Source organism: Schistocerca serialis, chromosome 7 (assembly GCF_023864345.2).
Source record: "Schistocerca serialis cubense isolate TAMUIC-IGC-003099 chromosome 7, iqSchSeri2.2, whole genome shotgun sequence".
Classification (NCBI taxonomy): domain Eukaryota; kingdom Metazoa; phylum Arthropoda; class Insecta; order Orthoptera; family Acrididae; genus Schistocerca; species Schistocerca serialis.
Genome location: NC_064644.1, coordinates 609,140,584 through 609,160,189, shown reverse-complemented (window position 1 = coordinate 609,160,189; position 19,606 = coordinate 609,140,584).

Sequence of the window (19,606 nt, the reverse complement as noted above, 5' to 3'; positions counted from 1 at the left end):
AGGCGCCAGTCCCACTTAAAACCACTGGACAGAGCCAGTACCTGAACGTGGATTAAAATCGTCTATTACATAATTTAAATTGTCGCAAGACATTTCGAATATTTCCCTCGCGAATTTAAATGATGATAGTCAACATTTCTAGAATGTTTTGGGTCGAGTGATATTTTTCAAACATATAGTGGCCAGTCTTAAGGCTGCGCCTAGAAACGACGGTAATCTGCACGTAGCAGAGGTTTTGCGGTGTGGTTTGTACGGAGCACATCGCTTATGGGCTTCCATCCGGCTCAGCTAGCTGCGCCTAAGGCGTGGTTCTCACTGCGATGAGACGATACTTGATGCGATGTGACACCTGCTTTGGGGGTTCAAGCACAAGTGTAGATGAAGCGACTTAACTGGCTCCAAGTGGGACGAGAGCAGTACAACACCGATACTTTATCGTACCGCCCGCTGGTTCCTCCAAGCAACTGCATCATACGATACACGTGGATGTAAATTTCAAGTCATTTAAGGTGCCTCAAAACAATTGTCTTATGGAAACGAAGTAATCCTACATCGATCTCTTTTTGTTAGTTCGTTAGTAAAACTTTTACTTCAAATGAAAAAAAAAAAAATTAAAGAGCACTGTTTGGGATTTGCGTGTGTTCTCCACTATGTAGTCTTTCCAGTTCGATTTTGAGGAAACTATTCGGTAAAAACTTTATTTTTGTGTATTTTACAGTATTATATCACAGCCTGATAGTGCTCTTGTTTTCTTTTCACTATTGCTCATAATTATTGCGATACTTCGAAATAGCTCATATTTTCAAAATCTTGTGGCAAAAAGATGTTTTCGTTTGATGCATTTTAGTTCATACAGTATTACGTACCAATGTAGCTAGCACATTGAAACTGTTTTTAACACCGGGTGGAGGACCATACGTCTCTCTAGTCTCGAGTAAACACGTGACACGTTTGGAAGTCGTGTACAAGGCTGGCAGCGGAGCGCCACACGCGAGGCTATTGCTACTTGCTGTGCCTTATTGCTTGTCGCACCACTCCCCTGGAAACACGAGTGCCACGCGGATAACGTCGCATCGCGTAACCTTTATCGCAACATGTCGTATCGAATATCCTACCGCCTCAGAGAGAACTGTACCATGGTGAGTCACACAAGCCTCCACATCACCTTTACATTTTATTGCTTACGAAGAAGGGGAATCAAAAGAATGGCTCAACCTTCATTCTCGAATCCCCGTCTCTGTATCTGTCAGTTATTCTTTGATGCCTCACCAACCGACTTTCAATATTAATATTTTGGCTGTGTTAAAGGTGCTGTTTCGTTTCTGGCAATCCAATTCTACCCCATATAGCGAAGGTAAGGTAAGTTTATAAATGAGCCGCTAGAGCAAACTGGAAACAGTAGAGAAACATTCAACACCTAGCGAGAGTTTCACTGACGATTAATAAAAGTACGAAAAACTTGTAATTCATTCCAGTAACACGTTTCTTGTTTGCTGACGGCATCTGGTTGCTAACGTGCGTTATCTGTTTCTTAATGTGCATTATGACCGTTTTCTCACTCTCCGGGACTAGAGAATTTTTAGCCAACGGCCTTGTCTCGTTGTAAACGCCGGTTCCCGTCAGACCGGGCGCGGTACGTCACGCGCTGTTAGCAACTTTCGTTTTGCCTTTCCAGTAAACGGAAGGAGGGGGGCACTGACGTGAAGATCCTGATCACCAGACTTAGCGCCGTTATCCTGGATTAAATTCCAAATCTCTCCGCACTATTTGCTAATGTGAGGCTGTGGTGTCACCGCCAGACACCACACTTGCTAGGTGGTAGATTAAATCGGCCGCGGTCCATTTAGTACATGTCGGACCCGCGTGTCGCCACTGTGTGATCGCAGACCTAGCGCCACCACAAGGCAGGTCTCGTGATACGTTAGAGCACTCGCCCCAGTTGTACGACGACATTGCTAGAGACAATACGGACGAAGCCTTCCTCTCATTTGCCGAGAGACAGTTAGAATAGCCTTCTGCTTAGTCCATGGCTACGACCTAGCAAGGCGCCATTAGCCTTACCTACTTTGAGAGTTATAGTATAAATGTCTCAAGAAGAACGCTGTATTCATCACATAATAAAAGTTAAGTATAAAGCAGCTACGTACTTTTCTTGCTACCATTCAATAGTTATCCTGTTCCAGAATTGACGCCAGTCGGCGTGTGTGTACGCGTGCCTTTCTTTCAATCGGCTACCTCAAATGGCGTAACAGTCTTGTTACGTCACTACAGAGGCCATGCGGCAGCGACGTGGTGTTCCGCTCGTCCTACGGTACGCTAAGCTCGGTGGCCTCCGTGGTGGAGCCTGCTACGGAATTCCACCCCCTCCCATTTCTCGTCATCGAACGACATGAACGAGACACACCACAATAGCTTCGCATTCGCTACAGCAGTGGTTCCCAGCCTGAGGGTAATTACCCCCTGAGGTGAAAATGAAATTTTCTGAGGGATAAAAACTAAACGATTCGATTCTGTTTCGGTCACGTAAGTAAATTATTCATTATACACTAATAAGTTATCAATAATTGCATTTTCTCAATTAGTAGCATTAATGCGGTGGAGCTACAGGTTCCTCATATAGTCCACCCACTATTCACATACGTTATGCTTTGTCCCGTACACCGCTGACGATAAAAGTGAGACATATACGTAGCAGTATTAAGTATCTCAAGAAAATGTCTTCTCCAAGTTGTAGTTTAGAAATTGTCTCATTACTCATTTCTGCATTGGTGCAACGTGCCACAAGGGCGAAGCATCGACCGGACACTGGCTGCAGGTAAGAATTCTTTCTGCCGGCACGTCCACACAATGCACGGCCGGAACTGGCCGCGACCGCCAAGTAGGGCGCGCGCACCTGTAATTGTCTCTCGCAATGTAGTGCCTAAATACAGCCCACTTTCATTTCCAACCGCCTTTCCTTTGCAAGGAATGTATGCAGTCGTTCGGACTGAGGAAAGAGCGAGGCAGCGCACAATTACCGCGCGTTTTGCGGCTGCCTGCAGTTTGGTCCTCCGGGCTGGATACAACTATTCCAACATTTATCAGCACAAAAGTATGTGCTTTGATTTCCATGTACCGCGAATTACGAGTATCCGGTTATCGTGGCTTTCGGTGTGATTTTCCGAGATTAGCAAACGCTCCGCATTTCTCTCAAGCATCAGCAGTGACAGACGTCCGCACGGGCGCAGCCCCGAATCCTGCCGAAACCACGCAGGTAAGCAGGTAACGGGGCCGAATCCTGCCAGACTGACACAGCGGGACAGAGCACTGTGTGCGCTAATGACCACAGCTGCCTGCGGCCACTTCGCAGTTCGCGGAGACAGAGTGTAATAGGTTTGAAATTCTCGCCATCAACTTTGAAGAGAGCATAATGAAAGCTGGAAGTGAGGTCTGGCCTGATATTCGCATTCGAGGAGGTAAATTTCATTTAACACAGAGCTGGTGGCGAAAAATACAAACATTGGGCTTGTACATGACTATTACGCAAAAAATGAAATTGGAAGGTTTCTGTCGTACAAATTTGGTTTGCTCATGCTGACTCCTGATACGGTTGGCGACTGTTTTGTTGACGATTTCGTGGCAGAGATACCTGCATCGGAAAAACTGCAAGCCTTTTGTGACTATTTAGTAGAAACTTACATTGAAGAGAATGCACTCTCTCCTCCATCAATGGGGCAGAACTAAGATGTAACAGACAGCGAACAACTAATTCTTGCGAAAGTTTCCATAACAAGTATAATAGTCACCTCTACTCCTCCAGTCCTGACATTTACCGACTTCTTGAAGTGCTGAAACAAATTCAGCTCGATTCTAAAACTGCAATAAATTCGTCGAAAAGGAAGAAAAAGGAAAGAAATTGCCCACACTCTAAATTTATGGGACAGCAAGTGACAAATTTCGAAGCTGATAAAATTTCCAAATTTCTGTACGTAAACTCAGTTTCATGCCAAGTGCCGACTCTCTGGCCAACCCCCAGCTACGACACTCGCATCCGCGCACGGTCGTATGGTAAAACCGCTATAACTCTACTTCTAGGCTGCTTATAAAGAAGAAATATGTACCAGATTTTTCATTAGACCCGCAACAATATAAGTGTCAAAGAAGCATACAACTTCGTGCATTACTTTTTGCATAATGCAAGTACAAACAGGCATGCAGAAGAAATTATTCAAATTTTTTTGCCGTCTATTGCGCTTCTATAGATTATTCAAATTAAGTTTTCTTAACCAGCTCCTAAATTCAGACATCGGACACTTATCAATTTGTTGTATGTATAGATTTGCTGTAAATTTAACCATAATTCATAAAATGAACACTGAGATAGAATATGTGTTGCGAAATCATGATTTGCTATTTTAATAAATTAATTATAAAGAAATCAAGGCTATAAATGATTCCAGTTTCAAAAAATAAATATCTAAATAAGGTAAAAGATAAAACTTTTAAACATATAATACACACGAAAAGTTTTATATCTTCTACTGTAAATTCATATGCTTTCCTTTGCCTGCTTGGAGTATTCATAACGTTTAGAACTGCTACCTGCTTCAAACGGGCGGATTCGGTCCCACGGTTTTTCAGACCCTTTCGTACTTGGGAGGATTAGGTACCGTTTTTCTGACCGCGGGACGACTCGGGGCTGCGCCCGTCCGCACTAGAGCTCCGAGGCACCAACGCTGCGAAAATCGTGTTGTGGAGTGCACCCCACATGTCGCGACACAGCCAGGCAGTTCGGACACCGTGTTGTGGAGTGCACCCCACATGTCGCGACACAGCCAGGCAGTTCAGACACCGTGTTGTGGAGTGCACCCCCCATGTCGCGACACAGCCAGGCAGTTCGGACACCGTGTTGTGGAGTGCACACCCCATGTCGCGACACAGCCAGGCAGTTCGGACACCGTGTTGTGGAGTGCACCCCACATGTCGCGACACAGCCAGGCAGTTCGGACACCGTGTTGTGGAGTGCACCCCACATGTCGCGACACAGCCAGGCAGCTCGGACACCGTGTTGTGGAGTGCACCCCTCATGTCGCGACACAGCCAGGCAGTTCGGACACCGTGTTGTGGAGTGCACCCCACATGTCGCGACACAGCCAGGCAGTTCAGACACCGTGTTGTGGAGTGCACCCCCCATGTCGCGACACAGCCAGGCAGTTCGGACACCGTGTTGTGGAGTGCACACCCCATGTCGCGACACAGCCAGGCAGTTCGGACACCGTGTTGTGGAGTGCACCCCACATGTCGCGACACAGCCAGGCAGTTCGGACACCGTGTTGTGGAGTGCACCCCACATGTCGCGACACAGCCAGGCAGCTCGGACACCGTGTTGTGGAGTGCACCCCTCATGTCGCGACACAGCCAGGCAGTTCGGACACCGTGTTGTGGAGTGCACCCCACATGTCGCGACACAGCCAGGCAGTTCGGACACCGTGTTGTGGAGTGCACCCCCCATGTCGCGACACAGCCAGGCAGTTCGGACACCGTGTTGTGGAGTGCACCCCACATGTCGCGACACATCCAGGCAGTTCGGACATCGTGTTGTGGAGTGCACGCCACAGCAGCAAGTGTCGCGACACAGCCAGGCAGTTCGGACATCGTGTTGTGGAGTGCACCCCACATGTCGCAGCACAGCCAGGCAGTTCGGACACCGAGTTATGGAGTGCACCCCCCATGTCGCGACACAGCCAGGCAGTTCGGACACCGTGTTGTGGAGTGCACCCCCCATGTCGCGACACAGCCAGGCAGTTCGGACACCGTGTTGTGGAGTGCACCCCCCATGTCGCGACACAGCCAGGCAGTTCGGACACCGTGTTTTGGAGTGCACCCCACACGTCGCGACACAGCCAGGCAGTTCGGACACCGTGTTGTGGAGTGCACCCCACATGTCGCGACACATCCAGGCAGTTCGGACATCGTGTTGTGGAGTGCACGCCACAGCAGCAAGTGTCGCGACACAGCCAGGCAGTTCGGACATCGTGTTGTGGAGTGCACCCCACATGTCGCAGCACAGCCAGGCAGATCAGACACCGTGTTGTGGAGTGCACCCCACATGTCGCGACACAGCCAGGCAGTTCGGACACCGTGTTGTGGAGTGCACCCCACATGTCGCGACACAGCCTGGCAGTTCGGACACCGTGTTGTGGAGTGCACCCCCCATGTCGCGACACAGCCAGGCAGTTCGGACACCGTGTTGTGGAGTGCACCCCACATGTCGCGACACAGCCAGGCAGTTCGGACACCGTGTTGTGGAGTGAACCCCCCATGTCACGACACAGCCAGGCAGTTCGGACACCGTGTTGTGGAGTGCACCCCCCATGTCGCGACACAGCCAGGCAGTTCGGACCCCGTGTTGTGGAGTGCACCCCCCATGTGGCGACACAGCCAGGCAGTTCAGACACCGTGTTGTGGAGTGCACCCCACATGTCGCGACACAGCCAGGCAGTTCGGACACCGTGTTGTGGAGTGCACCCCACATGTCGCGACACAGCCAGGCAGTTCGGATACCGTGTTGTGGAGTGCACCCCACATGTCGCGACACAGCCAGGCAGTTCGGACACCGTGTTGTGGAGTGCACCCCACATGTCGCGACACAGCCAGGCAGTTCGGACACCGTGTTGTGGAGTGCACCCCACATGTCACGACACAGCCAGGCAGTTCGGACACCGTGTTGTGGAGTGCACCCCCCATGTCGCGACACAGCCAGGCAGTTCGGACACCGTGTTGTGGAGTGCACCCCCCATGTCGCGACACAGCCAGGCAGTTCGGACACCGTGTTGTGGAGTGAACCCCACATGTCGCAACACAGCCAGGCAGTTCGGACACCGTGTTGTGGAGTGCACCCCACATGTCGCGACACAGCCAGGCAGTTCGGACATCGTGTTGTGGAGTGCACGCCACGGCAGTAAGTGTTGCGACACAGCCAGGCAGTTCGGACATCGCGACACCGGCGCAGTCCGCCGCCGACTCCGCCAGCAGCTGCAGCCCGGTCAGCGCGCTACAGGCACCGTCGTACTGCTCTGTGACCAGCCTGGCTCTATTTCCTTAATCTGTTATCCTTTGTGCTATTCCTCTGAAACATGGATCCTATCGAAAAACGAAATTTAACAAAGAAAAGAGCAGTAATCGAGTCACGAGTGACTGGACTCGTGTTGCGATTCTTGAGTTTCTCCCAGCGTATTTGATAATCTTCATGCTGCGGTACATCTCCACCCCGTAAAGGTGTATGATGTGATTCTTGAGTTTCTCCCGGCGTATTTGATGTTGTCAATAGCTTTCATGTAGGATCCAATCTCAACGACATCCGAGTAGGGCAGTCACTGCTAAATACAAGCAAAGATGAATACGACGACATCCAAACCCAGAGATGAACGATGTAGAAGAATCATGGTGCAGACATGGATTCATTTGAAAACTTGCTCTTACATTTAGAATCGAAGATAGCGACACTGCTCCAGTCAAATGTTGTGTTACAATCTAAGTCTGCAACTTCATGCAGTGCACGTGAAATAAAGCTCCCAGAAATTTCATTACCAAAATTCAATGGTAACATAGCAGAATTCATACATTTCCTCGATACCTTTAAGGCACTAGTTATTAGCAATGAAGCCTTAACTGATGGCCAGCGATATTACTATTTATTGTCACGTGTGTCTGGTGAACCTCGTAAGCTGGTTGAAAACTTACCGGTTACAGAAAGAATCTTTAAGGCTGCTTGGGATTTGATGGTTCAAAGGTATAATAAACCCAACTTAATTGTTGATTTGCATGTAAAAGAACTTCTGAATCTGCCCAACGTCAAAGTTGAATCTGCTAATGACTCACGGATATTAATTAATCAGCTAATGGGAAATCTGAATGCGATTGAGACAATGCACGTCGGCATTCCACTGCATGAAATATTGCTCTCGCACATTTTGTTGGATCGTATTAGTGTGACTGAGGAAACAGTGGGAATGTAAAACAGTAGACACCACACTTCCGCGTCTGAAAGATCTGGTGGCATTTCTAGGAACCAGCTGTCAGGCTTTAGAGCTCACTCGTCCAGATAGAATGGACCCAGTTCAAGCATCTGACCACGAAGCATACTCAGGCAGAAGAGTACAGTTCTCGACTAGCATTTCTCGAGACTGCTCACGACTGTGCGTTCTGCAACTCGACTTATAAGCTAAGCAGGTGTCCTGAGTTCAAAGGGAGCGACACTGCTGGCAGAATAGACTTCTTGAAGAGACAAAAACTTTGTTTCGAGTGTCTGGACTCGAATCGTAAGCAGAAGGAATGCCGTGCTGGCAACTGCCGCATTTCTAACAAGCATTACAACACATTATTGCACAAGCCAATAATAGTGACAGTAGAAACCGAGAAACGGATGTAGAACAGCAGAAAACATACTGCACAGTGAAAATGAGACCACGAACGCATAGAAGTATTATTATCTACTGCACTTGTGAACATCGCCGACAAAAATGGAAAGGTGTACATATGCAGGGCACTTCAACACATTATTGCACAAGCCAATAATAGTGACAGTAGAAACCGAGAAACGGATGTACAACAGCAGAAAACATACTGCACAGTGAAAATGAGACCACGAACGCGCAGAAGTATTATTATCTACTGCACTTGTGAACATCGCCGACAAAAATGGAAAGGTGTACATATGCAGGGCACTTCTTGACAGTGGGACACAAGTGAACATTATGTCTAGGAGATTAGCAGATCGGATGGGACTATAGCTCAGTCGGCATCCGATACCAATAAGTGGCATCAGCGATGTTGAAATGGTAGAATCGTCGAACGTTCGCAATGTGTACATTTCCTCAAGAGTTGCTGACTGCGGCACACATGCTGTCTGCGCATTACAGCCGCGTATAACAGGGCCACTCCCAACAGCAGCCCTTGAAACCTCCACGTGGCAGCTACCTAAGCACATAAGGTTAGCAGACCCATCATTTAACAAACCTGGTAAGATTGATCTTCTGCTTGGAGCATCGATCTTTTTTTATGTATTGCAGCCTGGTCAACTGAAAAGAAATAACCACCCAACCGTACAGTTAACATCATTTGGCTGCATCGTGTCAGGAGAGATACCACCTCATTCAGTTAAGTCAAATGCTGGAAGAGTACTGTCGTGTCTTGCATTCAGTACCAACCTTAACATTCAGATCGAATGGTTCTGCAGCAAAAAAATGAAGTCTGTTTCTGTGCAGACAAAAGAAGAGCGATTATGTGAGGAGCATATTGCGAAAACCATTCAGAGGGGTACAAATGGTAGATTCGTGTTGCAACTACCAGTGAAAGGTAACCAGGCAGGACTGGGAGATTCCGTAAATGATGCTACATGCTGCTTGCAACACGTAGAGAGAAGCCTACAACGACAGCCAGAATTAAGGGCGCAGCAGGAGAACTTCTCAGAGCATCCAAGGCAGTCATTCGTGAGATGCGAAGCACGATTATTACAAGGAAATTGAAGAACTACAACATGGCCGACCAATCCCCAATAGAAGGAAACTGTACTCACTTCATCCGTTTCTGGACGAGGAACAGTTGTTAAGGATGGGCGGCAGATTGGAACAATCAAAAGTTTCTTACAGTCAGAAGCACACCACGATTCTTCCTCCTAAGCATCATGTCACTAAATTAATAGTCATGAGCGAGTATATCCGTTTGTTGCATGCAGGATCTCAGCTACCGTTAGCAAGCCTCAAAGGTACTGGATACCCAATGGAAGATCTGTAATCAGACAGCCGGCCGCGGTGGTCTAGTGGTTCTAGGCGCGCAGTCCGGAACCGCGGGACTGCTACGGTCGCAGGTTCGAATCCTGCCTCGGGCATGGATGTGTGTGATGTCCTTAGATTAGTTAGGTTTAAGTAGTTCTAAGTTCTAGGGGACTAATGACCACAGAAGTTGAGACCCATAGTGCTCAGAGCCATTTTTTTTGTAATCAGACAAATAATCCACAAGTGACTTTCTTGCTACCGATCGGAGGCAACCGATGCAACACAGTGCGTGTAGAGAAAAGCAGACCTTCCCTTACTTGTAGGGTTGACTGTGGAGGGCCACTACACGTAAGGAATGGAGAAAAGAGGAGCAAAACTAGGACAAAGGTCTACAGTACCTTGCTCGTTTGCATGGCAACCGTGGCAGTACACATCGAGCTTGTCACTGATTTGCCTTCCCGAGCTTTCATTGCTGCTCTTCGAAGATCCAATTCACGACGAGGCGTTTGAGCAAAAGTGTACAGTGACAGCGGGAAGACGTTTGTGGGTGTAAGTAATGAGCTGAGTGAACTGCATAAGCTGTTCAGCTGTCGGTTTCACACAACCCAAATCCAAAACTATGCATCGCAGAATGGTGTACACTGGCTTTTTATCCCGCCTCACGCCCCAAATTTTGGTGGTCTGTGGGAAGCAGGCATTAAATCGATCGAGACACATTTGATGAGAGAGTCTTTGGAAACCGAGTTCAAATGGCTCTGAGCACTATGGGACTTAACATCTGAGGTCATCAGTCCCCTAGAACTTAGAACTACTTAAACCTAACTAACCTAAGGACATCACACACATCCATGCCCGAGGCAGGACTCGAACCTGCGACCGTAGCGGTCGCGCGGTGCCAGACTGAAGCGCCTAGAACCGCTCGGCCACAGAGGTCGGCGGAAACCGAGTGCTGACGTTTGAAGAATTACACACACTTCTCACACAAATTGAAGCATGCTTGAATTCCTGACCCATTACACAACTTCCTGACACCCCAGATGAATTCTCATACCTTACTTCAGGCCATTTCTCATTGGTGAAGCCTTAACAACTATCCCAGAGCCAGGCTCGCTTTCAGAGCCATCATTCAGGTTGTCGAGATGGTGGCTCACCCAGAATTGCAAGCTGCAAATCTGAAAACGGTGGTCAAAGGTCTACCATTGACAACAGAGATCTAAATCGTCATCAACAAAGGACAATCTACAGCCAGGTACATTGCTCCTCCTGAAGGAAGACAATTTGCCACCCCTCGTGTGGCGGTCTGTTACACACCCTCGTCCTGATGGTACGGTACTAAATTACTAACTGAAGTGTTTCTTTTGTTTACCGTGGACACTATTTCTTCAATTGTTTTATTTCCTTGTTTGTTTGGTGTGACTTGTGCTGCATGTGATTTTTGTATTTGTGTAATTTATATAAATTATGTGGGCGGAATATTGTGCATTGGTGCAACGTGCCACAAGGGCGCAGCAGCGACCGGACACTCGCTGCTGGTAGGAATGTTTTCTACCCGGCCGTCCACCACACAACGCACGGCCAGAGCCGGCTGGGACAGGCCAGACGGCCCGCGCTCACGCGTCTCTCACTGTGACTCGCCAGTTCAACAGTGGCGGCCATTGGTGGTGACAACAAAAACTTAGTTTGCTAGCATCGACCGTATTACGGAATTTTATCGATAATTCATGTATTTCATAAGACATTATAGCAAACAAAACGTTTAGAGGAGCAGAAAGAAAAACATACTACAACAACCCCCTTCTTATGCACAGAAAGGGACTGATACATCACAGCAAGTGATTGTATGAGAGAGAGAGAGAGATAGAGAGAGAGAGAGAGAGAGAGAGAGGGAGAGGTTGCTTTAGCTATCTTTTTCGCGTCTGCATGAGATATATAAACGTAACACTAACTCCGAAAATCTCTCTCGCACACACATCAACAGCACAATTCTTCACTCCTCACAGGGTATGTTCGGTCACTTTTACGTGGCAGTCGTAAGCGCGGGGTGTTTTGATGCATAGTTGCTTAAGAGATGGGTCCTCAACTACCACGTAACGACACCGCCAACCTCAGCTAACAATTGCGCTCTAGTTATTCAAGTGCTCCGCCTTGCTTTGAGTTGCGCTTGCTGGTTGTTTCATTTTCTTATTTTGAAATGAGTGCAGAGAGCAATCGTGCTCAGTCACAGGGTTCGAATACGAGTCTGACAACTGTAGATGAAATCAGCGATCCATACGTACATTGTTACATCGGCTCCGCCTCCCCAGGTGTACAGAACACTGACGTTCGCGGCCGACTGCCAGAAAAGTGTCCACTACAACATGAGTGCCAGTACGAGAAATAATAGAACATGCGTAAATTATTCGAACTTGTTATCCGGATTTTGCGAGGCAAATGTAATCAAATTACCAACATTTAAAACTAAAAGCATTGTACTCACCAAAAGCAGCAACTCCATGACTTTGGGAAGTAACTTCAAAATAATTAGCATAACGATGTTGTAAATCGATTCATTGCTCCTTGTTGGCAAATGACCCTCATGTCAGACCGAAATGATCCATTTAACATACGAATGATTTTTCACAGGATATCATCCCTAAGGCAGTCAGTCATTCTTCTTCCATGGTGTTTCATAGGAACTTTTTAGTTCTCTTGAGTACTGAAAAGCACCGCTGAGCTTCTGATGTCGAGATAGTCGTCGTGATTAGCAGTTTCAAGACAGAGGCTACACATCTTTTCATTCCAAATCCAGAACCACCAGGCCATATCCGTACTAGGTGTGCGACAGAGGACGGACTTTGCGAACCAGATTCTCACAATAACTCGTATTGAATGATTTGATGTTGCCTACATCTGGTTCACAGATAAGGCATGTTCCCACCTGAATGGAGTCGTCAACAAGCTAAACTACAGGTTTTGGAGTTCCGTAAATCTCAATTTGTGTAGTCCCCATTTGTGAATTCTCGCAAAGTTACTGTTTGGGCTGCGGTACGCAACAAAGACATTATTGGCCTTTTTTCATGCTAGAAACTGTCACTAGTGAACGTTAAGTTGCAGTTAGGGAACAATTTTTCTCCGCACAGCTAGCGCTGGAGGATCGACCAGCCAGTGTACGGTTCATGCAGGATGCGGCCGGACAGCATCGCATCCAACAGGGGTTTCGCATTCTTGATGAATACTTCGGAAACAGAATCATAGCGTTGGATTGCTGCAAATTTACCAGCGCTGGGGTTAATTGGTGTCCCACACACTTTACCTGACTTGTTGTGACTATTTTTTGTGTCTACCGGGATCATCTCACCACACTCGACGAGCTTATAGCGGCACCTATGTGGCATCTGAATCAATTTTCTTTGAGACACTACACGATGTTGTGGCAAATTTCATTGTAGGTTTTCGCACCTCCGTACTGCGAGCGATGGACATTTCGGAAAGATTGTGATACGAGTGCAAAGACTGTTTGAGGAAAACGAGTTAATTTATGCACTGCACGAGCTGCACATTTTAAAGTTCCATCTTTAGGAGTTTATCGAACTATTCTGAAATTTCTGTATGAAATTCTTACAGCTTTCGCAGTACAGATCTTTTCGTTGCACTGGTCTACCGATCCGTATTTTCGAGATATTTAATTTTGAAATCACGCACGCGTTCATGTGACACTCTGCACCTGACGCGCCACAGAGAGCAGTCACTAACTACACTAGCTGGAGATAACGGTGTCTGCCGAGTAGTCAAAGCCAAGCCAACTACGAATTCCTATTCACGGCTCGTTATCTTATAAGCGCGTTTCCAGTAACTTTTGTGGCTATTAATTCAGTTACACTGAAAGTACTATAACGCTGATATCTGGTTAAAATAATAAGTTTTACTGCACTAAGATGATCAATGTGTGGTACGATAAGGTGTAATGTTACTGATAATAAAATCTCTAGAACACATGTTTTAATTTTTGCTAATGTACAGACAGCACTGACGAACTTTAATTCCAACATATATAGTAGATCATTAAGTGCGAACTAAGACAATGGTGAAAGTGAACAAAAATTAAATTTTAAGAGCTCTCCCTTTCTCACACCGCATTTGCCTTACAACAAGTGCTCGAAATTTTTGTCTGAAACATCACTTCAAAGTTGATACTGTCAAAGAAATGACTGATTCACCCTGTTGCCACTTACTGTCATATAGCTAGAAACGCTCAGACACGTTCTTTTTCCGGACAAACCGCATGCAGTTCATTGACCTGCTATCGTTTTATGGCCGTAACCCCGCAGCGGTGCATTTCCGATCTCAGGTCATCTGTAGAACTTAGTCGATTTGACGTCCGCTATCGTGCTTTCATCTTATCATCAAGTTGTTTTTGTCTACCCTGTGAAACGTAGAAGTGAATAAGTTATTGTACTGAAGAACCATTAAATACTACTACTCAAAGCGAAAAAGGCCCTGACGATAATCTAGTTCGATTTTACACTCAACAAAAAGTAAACCAAACTGAACTCCTTCCGAACAGTCCACCGGAGCCGCCACTTCTCAGTCAAGTGGCTCCTCAATTGGCTGTGCAAGAGTTCAGTCCGGCCCGGTTGCCAAGAGCGCTCGGCAGACCCTGACGGCCACCTGTCCAGGAGCTATGCCAGCCCGACAGCTCTTGGTTCAAATGGCTCTCAGCACTATGGGACTTAACATCTGAGGTCATCAGTCCCCTAGAACTTAGAACTACTTAAACCTAACTAACCTAAGGACATCACACACATCCATGCCCGAGGCAGGATTCGAACCTGCGACCGTAGCGGTCGCACGGTTCCAGACTGAAGCGCCTAGAACCGCTCGGCCACTCTGGCCGGCCCCGACAGCTCTTCGGCGATCTGATGGGGACCGGTGTTAGCACTGCGGCTAGGACGTTGGCACATTCTATACCCAATACACTGCGAAATTAGCACCTTCCCCAGCACGCAGTTATCGAGAATCTCTAGTTAATGAACTGTCCCAAGTGCTTCTAAAGGTGTGCAGGTCCTTCCCATTTAGAAAAAGGGTAAATTAACGGATACACATAATTAAAGATGAATTTTGCTTACGTTTGCTTTTTTTAAGTCCATAGTGCATGGTAAAAGAACCTTTCTGGTCTCAATGGCACGAATTCGGACGTAGCTGAACAAGTCCATTCATGCTTGTTAGATTTATGAAATGTACTAGATACTCTGCCGCATCGTCGGTCACACGCACTGCGTTTGCAGATACGGGTCTGGTTCCAGAAACGTTTGGCTAAAAGAACAAGTACGTTACGCTGGACGGCCAATATTCTGTGGCAGGGGCGGGCAGGAATCCTGCACGTGTGCGGTGCACCTGCACGCGTGCAGTTAACAGGTGTTCTGCGTGCACACAGGGGCAAGCTGGCCACCCGCTTTTCTTCCCTCCCCACCATACCTCTCCGCTCCTTCCTCTATAATGCTTATTGTTTCCTAGCTTGCTTTATTGAATGACGGAATAAGATTAGTAGGAGCGGATGAAAGAAATCATGGTTTGGAAGAGTACCTATTACCTACAATATATTTTATTTAATTTTCACAGGTTGATTTTACAATACATTTAATCTCTGGAACAAAATTTCTACATACAGGCAAACGCAAAGAGTTACGTAAATTTTCATCACTGATGTTTGCTCTTAACGGAAACTTATTAATTTTCACAAAAGAAAAAAATCTCTCACAAACGTATGTCGAGCCAAACATTGACATTATCGTCGCGGCTTCACGATGGCGACGAGGAAACACTTGCCAAAAGGAGCTTGTCTCTCAGTCGAGAATTACACTGTAGATCTATTAATACCATTTTCAAATTGAGCTGAATACCATCAACAGAAACAACTTTGAACATGGCTGACGTTTGCAGCAACCGTATACACAAATTTGAAAAATATGTAAAAATCAGCCAACGGTTGCATAGGTTTTCTATATACCTTAACCAGGTTTCGTCACCTTTAAGGGTGACTTCATCAGAAGGTAAGGTAATTACCTAAAATGAATATGTCAGATTGAATGTCTTATCTAATAAAAGTTTACATCATGTAAACGAGTGTAAAACAAATAGTACTTACATGAAGAACATATCGTCAAAGATGTACAGTGGTTTAAGAGCTGAGTTGCTCAAGTCATACATTGAAATAATCTACAGAAACAGAAAATGGTCTCGAGAACCGTTCAAAAGCTTGGGATGAATATGATACATCCTCAAATCGCATGAGAAATTCCTCTTTTATTGCAGTAAGTACGGAAACATATTCTTTGCAATTCTGTTCTCGCACAGTAGAGTAGGGAAATGCCCTGCGTTCCCTGACGAGAGCTGTCGTTCCCACAGCTCAAGCTTGCCCCTTTCCAGCTATCTCACAAATTAGCTGATACTGTCCTTGCAAACTTGTGTTCAATGCATTCATGTGCACGGTAATTTCCACTAAAAATGCAAGGCTGGTAACCCACTCTGAATCTTCTAACTGGGGGTCGTACCTTCCTTTGGCCTTCAAAAACTGATTTATTGGTACTTGGTAATCTTTTGAGTACAATACCGCGGCTAAGCCAGCGGACTTCACTGTGATATGGTATGTCACCGTACTCTTCCTCAATTTCAGCTAAATATGTGTGAAACTGTCTATGTGTAGGCCTGTGGGATCTCAAATCATTATCTGCCCTGATAACCACTTGCATGACGTCCCCCAATTTTGCTGCTTTTGCACACAGTAGTTCTTGATGCAAAATTCAGTGTATGCTGTACAATGATTCTTCTGTGCGCTGTAGCTTTTCTCTTAGTAATCCAACAAATCCCATTTGTTCCCCTTTCATTGCAGGTGCTCCGTCTGTTGTCACTGATACCAAACGTTCCCAGTTACAGCCAGCTGAATCGACAGCTTCTTCAACGGCTTTTAGGATGTCCGCGCAGGTGGTCGTGCTTTTTAAAGATATATCTTAAAAAATCCTCTGTTACGTGCAGAGCAGTATCCACGCCGCGGGCATAATTCACTAACTGCGCGGTGTCTGAAATATCTCTGGACTCATCACGTGTGATGGAAAATGCACTGCAGTCCTTAATTGACGGTAAATTTCACCTGCCATGGCACTTATACGACGACTTACAGTTCGCCGAGAAAGAGTAGTGGCCGAACGGTTCTAGGCGCTTCAGTCTGGAACTGCGCGACCGCTACGGTCGCAGGTTCGAATCCTGCCTCGGGCATGGATGTGTGTGAAGTCCTTAGGTTACCTAGGTTTAAGTAGTTCTAAGTTCTAGGCGACTGATGACCTTAGATGTTAAGTCCCATAGTGCTCAGAGGCATTTGAACCATTTTTGCTTTTAGGAAGCTTTAATTGTCGAGTGCTAGTAATAGTCTTCCATAGATTTCGTGTTTGTTTTGAATACAGTCAGAGAGAGTCCCTTTAGTCAACCATAGTGCCAGTAGTGCTAGTGTTTGTTTTCAATACAGTCCAGAGACAGGTAGTGCTATTTTCATTGTTTTCTACAAGAAGTGTCTAGCAACCACAATTTAGTCAACAATCAGCCGCCTTTAGTGAATTAGCAGTCTAGTTAAAGTTGATTAACTCTCTACAGTAAATTGATTTCTTAGGATGGATAGGATGTGTGTCTGCTGTGTACGGACGCAGGAGGAGCTGGCCACTGTTCGCGAACAGCTGAACGTGTTGATGGCCGCGGTCAGCCGTCTTCAGGCTGCTGCCTCGGAGTGTAGCGGCAGTGGGGAGTCTAGTGCGTCGCATGGTACACCCCAGGTGTTACATGCTTCACCCACTGTCCCTATTGTCGAGACATCTTCGCGGGTACCGGGCGCGGTTGGGCCACCCTCTTCGCAAGGCGAGTGGCGGGTTCAGCGGCGTTGGCGACGCACCAGGCGGAGGGTCAATGTGGAGGCTGGCCGTGTGGCATCGCCCGCTCTGCCTGTGAGTGAACATGTAGCCGCTCCTTCAGCGAGATCCAAGCAGGCACACGGGGGGAGGGGTTTATTAGTTATTGGGAGCTCCAACGTTAGGCGGGTGATGGAGCCCCTTAGGGAAATAGCGGAAAGGTCGGGGAAGAAGGCCAATGTTCACTCTGTCTGCTTGCCGGGGGTCTCATCCGAGATGTGGAGGAGGCCCTGCCGGCGGCGATAGAGAGCACTGCGTGCACCCGACTGCAAATTTTTGCTCATGTCGGCACTACTGACTCCTGCCGTCTGGGTTCAGAGGTCATCCTCAGTTCGTACAGGCGGTTGGCGGAATTGGTGAAGGCGGAAAGCCTCGCTCGCGGGGTGGAATCAGAGCTAACCATTTGTTGTATCGTTCCCAGAACCGATCGCGGTCCTCTGGTTTGGAGCCGAGTGGAAGGCTTAAACCAGAGGCTCAGACGATTCTGCGTTGATCTGGGGTGCAAATTTCTCGACCTCCGCTATCGGGTGGAGAAATGTAGGGTCCCTCTGAATAGGTCAGGCGTGCACAACACGCCGGAAGCGGCTACAAGGGTAGCGGAGTACGTGTGGAGTGCACATGGGGGTTTTTTAGGTTGGAGTATTCCCTCCCTAGGCCCGACAAGATGCCTCCTGAGACGCGGCAAGGTAGGAGTAGGCAAAATGCAACAGGGAATAACAATATTAATGTGCTAATACTAAACTGCAGGAGCGTCTATAGAAAGGTCCCAGAACTGCTCTCACTAATAAACGGCCACAATGCCCATATAGTACTAGGGACAGAAAGTTGGCTGAAACCAGACGTAAACAGTAACGAAATCCTAAACTCAGATTGGAATGTATACCGCAGAGACAGGCTGGACAGTGAAGGGGGAGGCGTGTTTATAGGGATAAGAAGTGCAATAGTATCGAAGGAAATTGACGGAGATCCGAAATGTGAAATAATTTGGGTGAAGGTCACGGTTAAAGCAGGCTCAGACATGGTAATTGGAAGTTTCTATAGGCCCCTGGCTCAGCAGCTGTTGTGGCTGAGCACCTGAACGATAATCTGGAAAATATTTCGAGTAGATTTCCACACCATGTTATAGTTCTGGGTGGAGATTTTAATTTGCCGGATATAGACTGGGAGACTCAAACGTTCATAACGGGTGGCAGGGACAAAGAATTCAGTGAAATTTTTTTAAGTGCTTTATCTGAAAACTACCTTGAGCAGTTAAACAGAGAACCGACTCGTGGCGATAACATATTAGACCTTCTGGTGACCAACAGACCCGAACTATTTGAAACAGTTAACGCAGAACAGGGAATCAGCGATCATAAAGCGGTTACTGCATCGATGATTTCAGCCGTAAATAGAAATATTAAAAAGGTAGGAAGGTTTTTCAGTTTAGCAAAAGTGACAAAAAGGAGATTACAGAGTACCTGACGGCTCAACACAAAAGTTTTGTCTCAAGTACAGATAGTGTTGATGATCAGTGGACAAAGTTCAAAACCATCGTACAATATGCGTTAGATGAGTATGTGCCAAGCAAGATCGTAAGAGATGGAAAAGAGCCACCGTGGTACAACAATCGAGTTAGAAAACTGCTGCGGAAGCAAAGGGAACTTCACAGCAAACATAAACATAGCCAAAGCCTTGGTTCAAATGGCTCTGAGCACTATGGGACTCAACTGCTGAGGTCATTAGTCCCCTAGAACTTAGAACTAGTTAAACCTAACTAACCTAAGGACATCACAAACATCCATGCCCGAGGCAGGATTCGAACCTTCGACCGTAGCGGTCTTGCGGTTCCAGACTGCAGCGCCTTTAACCGCACGGCCACTTAGGCCGGCTGCCAAAGCCTTGCAGACAAACAAAAATTACGCGAAGCGAAATGTAGTG